This window comes from Festucalex cinctus, chromosome 5 (assembly GCF_051991245.1).
Source record: "Festucalex cinctus isolate MCC-2025b chromosome 5, RoL_Fcin_1.0, whole genome shotgun sequence".
NCBI classification, from domain to species: Eukaryota; Metazoa; Chordata; class Actinopteri; order Syngnathiformes; family Syngnathidae; genus Festucalex; species Festucalex cinctus.
In genome coordinates, this window is record NC_135415.1 from 20,010,711 (window position 1) to 20,024,408 (window position 13,698).

The 13,698-nt window shown below is 40.7% G+C and overlaps 1 long non-coding RNA gene across 1 annotated transcript; it reads right to left on the reverse strand.

Moving 5' to 3' along the window:
- Window positions 1-849: 849 nt before the first annotated feature.
- Window positions 850-13,495, reverse strand: LOC144019663 (uncharacterized). The gene is made up of 5 exons (XR_013283737.1): window positions 13,263-13,495; window positions 10,701-10,851; window positions 5,443-5,509; window positions 2,083-2,119; window positions 850-1,334 (listed from the first exon to the last, which is right to left on the reverse strand). It is a non-coding gene; the product is annotated as an uncharacterized LOC144019663 (long non-coding RNA).
- Window positions 13,496-13,698: the final 203 nt, after the last annotated feature.

Here is a 13,698-nt window from a genome sequence, read left to right on the forward strand (position 1 = left end):
TGTTGATGGCTTTATAGCCGGCCCACTTATTGCCTCCATGTTACAGTGCACATGCTCAGCCGGGCCGTAATGAAGTTGCCGTTTATTGCTTTCGCAGTCAAAGCAAAAGAGGTCATTTCCCATCTTCAAGTCACTGCAAGTGTGCAACTTAGTAACTTAAATGCCAGCAGATTGTGCTGAATAAACAGTAGGGCGAAAGGTTTACAATGTGATAAAAGCCCAGTCGAATTTGATGAATGTTTTCTTATGTTACTAGTCCGGTCATTGTTTTCCAAATAAAAAAAAACTATGTTTGCAAATGTCTTATTTTGATTAAACCCTGAAGATAATCAGTCTTTTTTTTTTTTTTTTTTTTATGAAAGACTACAGAAATCAGTCAACAATTACTGTTGATGCTCTGAAAGGATTTGGACATATTTAAATTAAAAATGGCTCCAAACGATGACTCAATTATTATAATAGTTGTCAATTAATTTGGTAATCAATTACTTGTCGATTAATCGATTAATTTTGACAGCTCTACTACGAGCATTCAAGTTCGCGTGACCAAAAAAGTAGTGTGGACTTTGGGAATAAAGAAGTTAATAAAACTGCTGGAACAGAGAGTCTAATAATTCATATCCATTTATATAGTTTTACATGAGTCAGTGCTACGACTCCTTGATACAAATTCTGTTTAAAGTTATTCTAGAAAAGAAATCGACCAATCATATGTCGACCAATAAGAAATGCCAAAGCGCGGGGTCTTATGATCAACAGCCCCCTCCCATCCCTCTTGCCACAACTGATCGATAATCATTAACAACCTCACTATGTAATGCTAATTACATACGCAGCATTTGAAACGCATCACACGTAGGGGAAGCTCAAATGTTTGTCCAAATCGATTGGTTGACCCACTCACCCCTAGTACTCATTCTTTGATAGATATACATCACACTGAACTGGAATTGCAACTGGAACGTGCGAGTCCTGATCTTGTGTATGTGTGTTGTGTGTCTCTCCACCTAGCACCCCCACACACACACCCTAATTAACCTCCACCCTCCCTGCCATGCTCGCACATACAGACACACACTATAGCTGCCAGGCAGGGCGGAATTACCAGAGATGTGCTTCAACTTGCCCGTCCGCATTCCCCCAGGAAACCATGGCAACCTAGCCAGAGCATATGTGATGCGCCAGCTCGCCTTTGAAGGCGCCGCAGTGCCCATCAGAGGAGTACAGCGGCGACGGCGGAGGTGGTGGTGGAGCCACTCCACATCCTTCACGAGCTGAATAGGGTCAAGCCTGCATGGCAACAATCTCCTCTTCCTTTGTGCTGCTCGGGCATTCTTAAAAAGAAACCAGGGGAGCATAAAACTCATTCACTCGCTCACCCACTCACTTGCGTGCACGCACGCTTCTCCTTCCCCATGTTACACACACACACACATGTGCACACGCACAGCTGCAGAATGTGAAGGTCTTATGGGAATGGAAGGGTAAGTGCAAAGCAACCTCAAACTGACCCTTGCTTGAATTAAAGTGCACGCTCGTACTATGTACATGCCGGGGGGGAGTGGGAGGGGTGGGGGGGTAAGCCAAGAAATACTGCAGCATTCCAAGAAACTTCCAATGTGGTAAAGCGTAAGAACGTCACTAGAATTCGATAACAGATGCTCCCACTTGCACGAGATGTAAAAATCTGACTTCACACAATTCTATACTGTATGCACTTGGAATGGGCCAATGTTAGTTAATTCTGACGGTATGATAACCAAGAGCAAAAATATTGTGGCACCCCCAATAAACCCAATCCATTTCATTTTGAAACAAAATATAGATTACATTATGAAATGTGTAACATGATATGTTTAATTAAATAATGAAATCAATAAACAGTAACCTTTTTCTGTTTTGTGTCTACTTCGTAAGTCACAGTGTCCCATTCCTGGTGAGCTATTTTTGGAGCAGACCTGTGGGCGGCTCATGTTGTCCTTAGGGCTAACTTGTACACACTGGCACTATGGGGTTTTTTTTGTTTTGTTTTTTAAGGACTATGCATATCAATCAGAAGGTATTTGTATAACTTTAACACACCTCTTTCGTCCATTCCACTGTCTTCCATCTCCAATCTCTGATATTGCAGAAGGAGAAAAGAAATGGGGGACAATTAACTTCACAGAGGTAGTTTGTTTCTTCAACTCTGCAGCCAATCATATTGTGCACTCTCAAAACAAAAGAAGAGCTCAATAGCAGTGACATGCAGTTGTAGCGATTACAGTATTGAAACATTGGTGACTTTTTAAAAGTACGGTAAATCGTCAAATCGGTAATCGACCCATGCGATACAGTGTATGGGTCAAGAAAAACTCCATCAAACTGTATTTGTCCATCTCATTCCATCTCATGAACGCATCACGAGCTGTGTTTCTGTTCAACATGGAGGTGCGGTGGAGGTGGCCAAAAGGGTCGGCTTACACATTTCTGCCTCTCATTTGCCAGCTCTCTCCTCAATTATTCATACACTAGAACATCCTCCCCTCGCCGGCAGCCAATCGCACGAGGCGGACAAGGAGCGCTAGGTAGATGCTTGGGGGAGGGCACGACAGAGAAACTTGGGAGCCAGGCTGGCGAAGCCTCACTAGAAGCACCTGTCACTCACTCTAGGAGTCCTCCATTATCTCCTACAAGCTATCTGATGCCACACATTGTACACACACACGTGCATGTACACTCATTATACCCCCTCTCCCCACTCCCCCAATAGAAGCATAGAGGCACGCTCAAGGAAGCTTTCACTGAACAATGCTGGCACAACTGCTGTGTAAGCATTAGCATAGTAATGGTGTCTTGAGCAGAGGGTCAGGAACAGCTCTTATGTTATTAGAAGCACACCAGGTGCCTTAAATCTAAAAATGAGCCTATTCTGCATCACTGGCTGGTGGGCTCAAAGCAACATTTTATATGTGGAAGGGCCTACTGATATTCATGGAAATGTACCGTGCAACGTGTGTGAAAGGAGAGATTGATATTGTATTAATAGTAGGTTGTTTTGACAATTTTGCCTTCTATTTGCACACATTCTTCTATCCGTCCATTATGTGAACTCCTTAGCATCATTGTTTATCTTTCTTTTTTAATATCCTCATATTCAGTGCCATTTACTTGTTGAAACGCTTTCAAAAATAAATGCCAAATTCTCTTAAAAAAAATTAATACAAATCTGATAATACACATTTATATGCCTTTCCTTACAGGGTACTTCTGTGCCCCGCCATTTTGTGGTTTGCGTGTGTCTGTGGGTACGATAAAGGGGATATGGGGCGGAGGGGTGGCTTTTTCTTTTTATTGTATTATTGATGTTTTAATTGTTCAGCACTTTGAGTTGCATTCGAATGTATGAAAGGTGCTATAAAAATAATGTTTGATTGATTGATTGATTGATATTGAGGTACTCAAAGTGTGTATTTACCCATCTCAGGTAACTTTTTTTATTATTATTATTATTACTTCATTTTCCTGAAACACCTCATATATAAGAGCTGATTCTGAATAATCATTAAAAAAAAATCACATTACGTCACATAACACTGCTCCGCAGCAGAATAATACCTCCAAAATAATTATTTTTCAGTAAATAAAAAAGTATTTTTATTTAAAGTTCTAAAGCATTATTCAGCACTAGAGATTGGATAACAATTTGTAAAAATGGCAAACCACATTGGGACTGACCAATAGTCGGCTGGCGATTTGTATGAAAGTATGAAAAAGTATGACGAAATTTGGAGATTCTACCCAACAGTGGCGATAAGTATAAATCACATGGACAAAAGGATATTGTAGAACCTCATGAGGAAGCTTGAAAATGATTCCAAGTGATAAGAAATGAGCAGCTGACTGTGAACTAAAGGCCCAAAACAAATGTTGACTTCATTTTTTTTTTTTTTTTATTGAAATGAGGCATCATGCCTCACTGTAAGGCACTAGCTGCATGCGAGTTTACCCACCAATCAGAGAACAGAGGGAAAAGAACAATAATTCAAAGGTTTAAAAACAAAATACAGCATCTATGTGTTATAAATAACATTACAATGTGAATGACTGGCAATCTCTCTGGACATGGATATCATACATGCTTAAACACTCCTCCTAAGGGTGAGGCTGCCAATGACCGATTTCCCACAATGCACTCCGATGGCTTCGAGGCAAGAAAGGGTGTTGGCTGTGTCGTGAGGAAGCTTCCCCCACCCCGCCACTCCTCGTGCCCTCTGACACCGTTGCCTCATTCCTCTTTTGTCTTTGAACATTTAAGACTTTAGGACATGTGGAAAGTTCGTAATAATGACATTTGATGGCGCAGAGAGAGGAACGAAAAGATAAGAGCATAGTAAAGAAGGTTGAGAAAGAGATGAGTTCAGTAAATGTAGTTTAACTACTAATCTTTCTACATAGGAAAAGCTAAACGTAGTCAAATTTGGTAATACATTTTTTTTTAATTATTTAATCTACCCCACAAATGCTTCCAAATAATGAAAAAAGTAAGAAATGTCAATTATTTAAGATAATTGAATTAAATAAAATATGCACATGCATACATAATTGTTATCAACAACTGTTACAACTTTCACAACTTGCTGTGTCGCAGCAGGCGAGTGTAGCTATTCGCGAGGCAAATTGAAAAGTGCGATGAGAAGAATAAACAAATAAAGCCACACAGAGTTTTAAATGTCCCACATTTAAAATGATGAGTGGATTCAATGTAAAGCATTTTGTCCTCCAAAGAAGCCTTTTATTTATGTGTACAAGTCTTATCACGAATGCACACGTCCGCATTCCCCCCCGCCGTTTAATAACTGATGTTATTAAATGAGCTATTACAGGAGCGGTAATTTAATAATTTAATTGTTGTCTTTCCTGGGGGCTGCCAGGCGAGTGTTTCATTGGGATTATATACAGACTCTGATTAACAATTAAAGTGAGGCTGTGAATGATAAATTAGGGGCACCTTTTAATTCACTCAGCACCGGAGAGAATTTAAAATGTAACTGCACACACACAGACACAACAATGAGTGCAAAGGGGAGGAGATTAGAACACCCAATGAGTTTAGGCCACATGCCCAACAGGCGTGATTGCTCAAGAAGCGACAAACATCTTTGTTGATGTCTATGTGTGCGTGTGGAGCTCAGGTGAATGACAAACCACGGCACAGAGGAGATCACATCTACAGAGGACACCTTGACCCGCGTCGTAAATTTGCCTTTATGCAACACTCCTGTTAATTGAATTGCGTTAAAGATGCAATTAACGGTGACAGAAACATGCCTAACGACCAACTCTGGTTTTCACAAACCATCTTAAATTTGCTCCAATTTGTAATATATATTTTTTTTTACCTTAGAAAATAGAGTGGAATAGAAATTTTCATGAGCGGTATTGTGTTTGCACCAAACATACCTCTTGGAATTATGTCGAAAAAAGGTCACTTGGTTTGAGGCTGTTTTTCTTCAGCTGGAAGTGGAGCCTTCAGGGAGGAGGGATACCACAAACAGTTAGCATTAACATTAGCTTTAGCTAGGAAGCATTTATTTGGGGTTAATCTGAGGCAACTTAAAGGGGAGGTCAACCTTAAACATTTCTTGGAAAAAATATGTAACCTCACTAGCCTAAACATGACATTCTGATGAATATTACATTTGTAGCAAAATTCATCTGATTTCATCCCTCTCGGGGGGCGGCCATTTTGCCATTTGCTACAAGTGAAGATGACATCACTGTTGCTCAGGGATCAGGCAACGACCAATTGCAGCTCACCTGTTAACCCCCCACCCCCTCCCCCTTTTGCAACTCGGATTTCTGAGAAATCCGACTTCCGACCTTCCTCGAATGCAGCATAAGTTAGGCATGTACCAAATATCGGCCCTTGCTTTAGGAAGTGCTAAACTACAATATGTGCATGGAAAAGGGTGTTTACAGATAATGGAGTGTGTATGGGGCGGGGAGGGGTTCTAGGAAAATTTTCTGAAAAGTTGGTTTGCATTTAGCGCTGAGAAGAAAAAAGAAGAAGAAAATAGCAACTTTCATTGAGTGTGAGGGTGAAAAAAACAAGCATGCAATGCAGACTGTAGTACAAAGCCAGCCAGCCATTTATTCTTAGCTCTGAAAATGGCTTAATGATGATAATGAGTGCGATTACCAAAATGGTGGTCTGGCAGTACAATCATCTAAACTGTCCATCACAAAAGAGAGAGGAAAAAAAGGATCCAAGTGTGTGTATGTGTGAGCTTACAGTAGTGGCGTTTGGAAGATGAACTGGCATTAGCATGCTGTGAAAGGGAGCAGGGCCCGGCTTGGAAGGGAGCAGGTGAAAATCTCACTTTGAATCATTTCCCCGCCCGCTCCGGCCCATTGTTGGCCTCCTCACACATGGCAGAGGCGGAAAGAAAAGATCCTATTATTCCGGCCCAAGCCTGTTCTCCTCGTTGATGCTTTCAAGAGGGGGAAGAGACTGGGGGAATATTCTGATGGAAAGCAGGGCCTCAGTGGCAGCCGAGCAGTTGTGTGCCAGCTGAAAAGAGCCGGCGGGCTGAAGCAGCGCCGGTGCCCACCACCTGCCGAGCCCTTTTCTCCTTCATCTTCGCTCGGGCTCGCTTTCTGGGCTTTTCTCTCTGTCAAGCACTCTGTGACTCAGCAATCTAGGTTCAATTCAGGCTGAAGGAGTGGGGGGAAAACATAAAAGAGAGAAAAGATTCATTTATGGAGCGGGAGAGTTGGGAAAGAGCGCGCAGATAAAAGTCTACTGTACTTTGTGTTACATTCCGAGAGCTAAAAGCAACACCTGGTCATGGGACATGTTCAAAGCATCTTTTCCCATTGACATGAATGCAAATGCCATTAATCCGTTCCAGCCTTCCACCCTACCCCACCAAAAATTAAAAAATTAAAAAACAAGTAGGCCTACAATGAGCACCCTGCATCAGAACGGTTACGTTCCAGACAACCCCCCACAAGTGAAATTCATGATATTGAAATACCTACGTTTATAGGCCTATTTTTTATAGAATTTACGACACTTTAAAGTATCCAAACACACTTTTACCAATACATTTAGACAAATATATTGAGAGTAAGACCTAGAACAATGGATAACACAAAAAATAATGTGAAACAGTGTACCGATCCCTCTACTGTGTGCATTTACAGTAAACAAGTCCCGTTTTCCCAAACAAACTTAACTCATCATCTCACTCATCAATAATCATCAAAAATCACACCCAAAGATTATAAAATGAAGCGGTCGCTTTCTGTATGCTTAAAGAAACCACCGCTATGCTGAAATACATTACAGTACTTTCAAAACTAAGTAAGTGTGCCATCATCGAGAGGTCAAAAGTCCAATATCCAGGAGAATATATTGACCAAAATAGTCATTAAAATGTACCTCACAAAAATCTGCAAAATAGCGGGACCACTAACGTGCAACCTATGATGGAGGGTGGTTAATTTTAACAACATAAATAAGTAGAATAAAAAACTTTTTTCCCCTCACACCACATCAATTGAGTGGCTATTGTGCTGGTCTTTCTGGTGTGCCTGCCTTGGCCATCTGGGGGGACTACCAGAAAGATGGATATGGTTCAATAAGACATCTTGACTCCGCCCAGCTCATCAGTATGACACTAATAGTGATTGTTCTTCACAGAGGATCAAGAACATATTACTGAGTAGTGCTATGTTGTCTTTCTACAAATGTTGATGCACAGTTTGCATTCAATCCGTTGTTTAAAGAGTTACAGCAATGCATTACAGATCCCAATTAGCATTAAGCTGGCGGACTGAAAAGTTCAGCTATGTGGTAGTTTTAAATAGATAAGGTGGTTAGTCTGACAATAAACCTCACCTGTGATTTGCAAAAAACAGCTTGAAGCCTCTTTGAAGATTACATCTTAAAGAACTTTTTATTTTCAACCCTTTTTTCGATGCAATTGAAATAATGTGCAATACATTTTGAGTACACTTTTTTTTTTTTTTTTTCCTATTTTTAAATGCAGAGGGGTTACAGTGGCTAGCAATATATTAGATACAGAGGACCTATTCGTGGAGGTTTGGGACTGGGCTGGTCGTGAAAAGCAAAAATCTGTGCGCAACTAATCTCCAAAATGTATACATTTTTTTTTATTTTATTCTTGGGGGGAAAAAAAATACACAAGCTGCCAATAATATGCGTTTTCTCAGAAAACAGGAGCTGACCGAGGCTAAAAATATTAATAAAATTAAAAACATTAAATAATATTGTGGTGAAAAAAAATAAATCAGTGTATAAGTGAATCCACGGGTGCCAAACTGCTATTATGAAGGGATCCACTCAATAACTTTATTATTATCATTATTATTATCATTATTATTCTTTATTATTATCATTATTATTCTTTATTATTATTATTATTATTATTATCATCATCATTATTATTATTATTATTATTATTATTATTATTATTATTATTATTATCATCATCACTACTACAACACTTGGGCTTACTACACTACGTATTGAAATTCAATGTTGGTGACACTTGGACAGCATAAGTATTTTTTTTTTATTTTTTAGGTAGTGCTTTTTTTTTGTAAAAAAATAAGAGAACCACTGCTCTAGGCCTTACACACCTTGACATTAAGGCATGTAGTGTGTCTAGTGCAGCACATTAGCCTGTTTGTTGCACTTTTTGCACCGTTTCCTCCTAAATCCTCGTGGGATCATGTTGGAGCAGTATAGTCGAGAATATCTTAAACAGTTCACTCAGCCTTGCCCTGCTTTGGCCTTGCCTTCATGTTTTTACCCACCACACAGCCCTCCCGAATATTAGATCAGCTATTGATGCTTCGAGTGTACTCAGCCGTTCATCAATACTGATGGCTTATTGATGAAGGAGGGAGCGAATCCTTGTACCGCCGCCGCCTTCAACATGAGGCCGGCGCATTCGGGGGAAGCATCTACGTGTGTTGAAATAATGAGGGGGTTGGCAGGAAAGAGGGGAGGGGAGGGTGGGGGGTTTGAAGCAAAAGTGTTGTCATCTGTACGTGTACGCACACTCGCACAGCTAAAGAAAAATCAATGCAACGCACAACACAAATGGAGATATATACACATATCGCCTGCAGGGCTGCACTTTAGTATGGCGACACGTGAGAACGACATGCTGCACTCCTCCCCGAGGAGGAAAAGACGAAGAAGATGGTTAACCAAGTGGATGGAGGAAGCGGCCTCCACAAGGTAAAGGGCTGCAAGATGAGGAACACAGATGAGATGACTCTCAAAAAGTGTTTGCAGGCATTAAGTCATCCATCCGTCCATTTGCTATACAGTTTATGCAGTTAAGGGGTCATGGGAAGTCGGAGTCTCTCCTAGCCGACTTCGTGGCTGCACCCGGATTGGTCGCAAGTCAATCACAGGGTACATGCAAGGAATAGACAACCATTTACTCTCACCGAGTGGGAACTGAACCTGCATTTTCTGCACATGAGTCGAGCGAATGAACCATCATCAGTGACTGGCATTAATTCAATGTATTGTAAATTATTGATGTGCATCAAATCATTAGAGGTATATGCACACGTGTTTGGAATGTGAAAATATGTGGGCTCTCACAGGGAGGGCCTTTCCATCTTGTTTGTAGCATCATTACTTTAACATAAACTTTGGATTAATAAAAAAATTACTGGGGCCATTTTCCATCCACCCTGAACTGGTTGCCAGCCAATCGCAGGGCACACAGAGACGAACAACCATCCACACCCACAAGCACACCTAGGGACAATCCAGAGCGCCCAATTAACCTGCCATGCATGTCTGTGGAATGTGGGAGGAGACCGGAGTACCCGGAGAAGACCCACGCAGGGATGGGGAGAACATGCAAACTCCACCCAGGAAGGCCGGAGCCAGTACTGGGAGGCGGACGTGCTAACCAGTCAATCACCGTGCTGGGACCATTTTACCCTATGATTATTTTCCTAAATAAAAAAGGAGAGAGAAGGGAATAAATGTATCTGTGTGGTATTCATGATATTTTCCAATGAAGAGGTAACTCCAATTTCAAGGGACCACACTGGCTAACTTTACTTAAAATGTAATTTCTCACAGTCTGAATAAGAGCAGCAGCCCAAAATCACCTAGAAAATATAAAGTAACAATATTATATATGCAATATATGTACCAATATTATATTATGCAATATATGTACCAGTATTATATTACACAATGTATGTAACAATATTATATTACGCTATATATATTTAATAATGTTGTTATTGACCAGTGTTACCAGTTCAGTGTCCTTTCTGTAAATTAATTGAAATTTTGCAATTGCACTGTAGACCTATTTTATTTGTATATTGTTTATTTTTATTGAATGGGTCCAAAGGTTGAAATTTCCATATGGATCACAGTGCTCACTGCCCACATTATTATACATATTTTTTAAGTGTTCACGTTTACTGTAGCAGACATCCGAGTGTTGCCACAATTCCGAAAACAATCCTCAACCAGATGAAAGAAAGTCAGCATGTCAAAGATTAACACAAAGCCAGTGAGAAAGACAAGGCCAGGGCCCGTCTGCCCAATATCAGCACAAAGGAGGAGGTCATCTGGCATTGGAGATAAAAATGGGTGTGGGACCCCTGCAAATGGCTGCGTGTGTGTTGTGTATGCGTGTGTGTACCCTTTCCGAGCAGACATTGTCCATCACCGCGGCCAGGCATCCCTCGTCCACATTCCTCAGATGATAGCGAGCCATCCGAGACAAGCAGAGGCAAGTCTGGACCCACCTGGGCAGAAAGTCTGGTGAATTCCTCTCATGCTCACAAGGCCCACTGGGATAAGAAAAGCAAGAGGGGGTTACTTTTAACATTTCACGTTTGTACGTTTCTCCCCAACTAGCAAGCACCCGGGCGTGGTCCGTGCACTGTGTATCTACCCCCCAAAACCACCAATCCACTTTCGTCTATCATTATATTGGTTTGGCGTTGACATTAGGGGAGCGAGGGGCTCGGGTGGGGGCAGGGCTGGGGAGGGCAATCGGCACCAGGACTATTGTGTCTCAGCAACCCCCGTTCAGGGTCATTTAGCATGTGACACCTCTATGGGCAAAGAGCATTACTAAATAGCTGTGCCATCTCTCCCCAAAAAACGATGACCTTAAGTGGTGGAGGGTGATATCATAAACCTACTCAAAAACACGCAAATCAATGAAATGCTGACCACAATAATACAAAATAGATTGTTAAAACAATAGCAATTTGAGTGTCAAACTAAATTAATATGCTTATAGTTTAATAACTTAATAGGTTTACTGAAATAAATGAAAAGTTGATTTTTCAAGATTTCTTGTCTACCAGTTTCACACAGTTGTAAATTCATCCTTTTAGTTTGTTTAACAAAACTAAAATATGTTGAAAATAAACAAATAACTGTGTATCTTTTCACGAACAAAAATGTTTTGAATAAAGACCAATCTGACCATTTCAAAATCAGCATTACCAGCCTCATATTGAAGCAAATGAAAGGTAATTTTTTCATGTTCCACACAATTGGAAATCAATGCTTTTTTTTTTTTTTATGGTTAGGTCAATGCAACTGTAAATTAATTGTACATTTTCATCAATATTCAATATTTCATTTATATTGTTTACCTCTCTATCAAGTTGAACCAATAGTGTTACAAAGATAACACTACTTTTGATGAACACTGTCAGAGTTATTAATTAAACATTATTGTGAGTAATATTGTGTCCTTTTCACATTCACCTGAAGATCCACATCACCAGTGCAAGCTATCCACATACTGTAAAAGTCTGCACTGATGTTGCCCCTCACAACCAACCAAAAAGTTTTTAATACTTGAGAAAAGTGAATGACTGTGGTTACATCATCTTTCCAAACTTATTTTTCAAAGGTCGTTGACCCATCTGCGATGCAAACAGAGAAACAATGAGTAGACTAAGCAGTTTGATAGGTGGAAATGAAGTGGTGTACACCTACCTTTGTGACTGATGCGCTCCCTTCTACACTGAAACATTACAGCTACCATTTTTTAACAAAATAGGGTTACTCAAAATGTAGCTAACCTATTTTCACCTCTCTAAAAACAAAAAAAAAGCATTCAGTTTTATTCTTCAATTGGCATAATGCTGCACGGCTCCCACATAGTGATGAAAATGAATTGCTTATGAAACTGCAAGTGTCCAAGATTCATTCTCATTTTCAGCACTTTAAATTAGTAATAGCAGACGATGTGGTGACAGGTCAATAGAATCCATTTGTGAGGGGAAAAATATCAAATTGACCATATTTTTCTATACAAGGTTTCCACCTAACAGCTAAAACTGAGCTAGGAGGTTTATAACCTCTCTTCTCAAAAACATCTTTACAAAAGATCACTTACATGATATTGAGCAGGTGTACCCAACGTTGTCCCATAGGGCAGACAAGAAGGGTAAAAAGGGTTTAGTTACATACCTGAGTAGGGCGTGAGTGCACGTGTTTTTGGGGAATGTGTGTTTACCGTCAGGGATGCTCAGGCATTTCTCAGCGGGCAAGAAAGGAAGGACATTGGGAGAGGTGGAGGAGGGGAAAGCCTTGAAGAGGTCTGGATAAGGCCCTTTGTTTACCTCAGATGGCTCTGCCCACAATCAAGAAGGTTGGAGGAGATAATGAAGCAGGGGTTTATAGGAGATGGCGGACCTTTAGCTTTTAAAAGTATACATATGTACACGAATTTCAGTTAATGTTTAAATTGTTGGAATTTTTTTTGTCTACGCTTGCTGCACCTTTGGCTCTTGCGGCAAGAAGAAGGCCATCCTTGCTGACTTTAGGCAAGACTCTTGCCTAAAGTCAGCAAGAATGGCCTCCAACCATCTTACCTAAAAAATGTATACCTTGCATTTGTAAGATGTGTTCCTCGCTCTCACTGATAATGGATTAGCGCATGCTGTGAGACAAAGCAAGATGTCTGTGGTTTGGGGGTGCCAGTTGCATGAGGCTGATGATAAATGGATATGAAGAAATAGGCAGACACTTCTTTAGAGCCATCAGATAGTATTTACACTGTTCCTTGCATGTAAGTTTTAATCCTATTGTGTCCCATAATATTCTCACCGTGTGTGTCTTGACTTTTGTCTACTGAAAGGGAATCAAGGTTTTCCAACGAACCTCATGGGGTCATTTTATTTTGAATTAATATTGGAAATATTATTTTAAAAGTATGGAAAAGTCGGATACTTACGGTTAGGGATTGGAAGGCTGCCAGCAGCGGCCGGAAACGGCGCTAATGTGTGGAACCCGGAAGTCCGTGGCATCTACCCCATTAAGCAGTTTTTCGTTCTTGTCCGTTCTTACGTCCTTGTCATCTCGTGAAACGTCATCAGTCGCGGCCCGAATAAATACTGTTCCATATCAAGTACGAACAAACCAAGAACTTAGGCTTACCGGGTGTGGTTCTTGTTAACCAAGGCTGCATCGGCTGGATACTTGTGAAGGGTTGGCTAGGTTAGTATCCCAAGATGCAATTCGTCCAAGTATCACATTACACTTCGTTCCAATTTACAAAACGACTCGTGAAATACTGCATAAAGAAATGGCCATCGACTGCAGGCTATTCAGTACTTTTCATAATTCCGTAGTAAGTTTCAGCCTCCCGACCCCCCCCCCCCCAAAAAAAA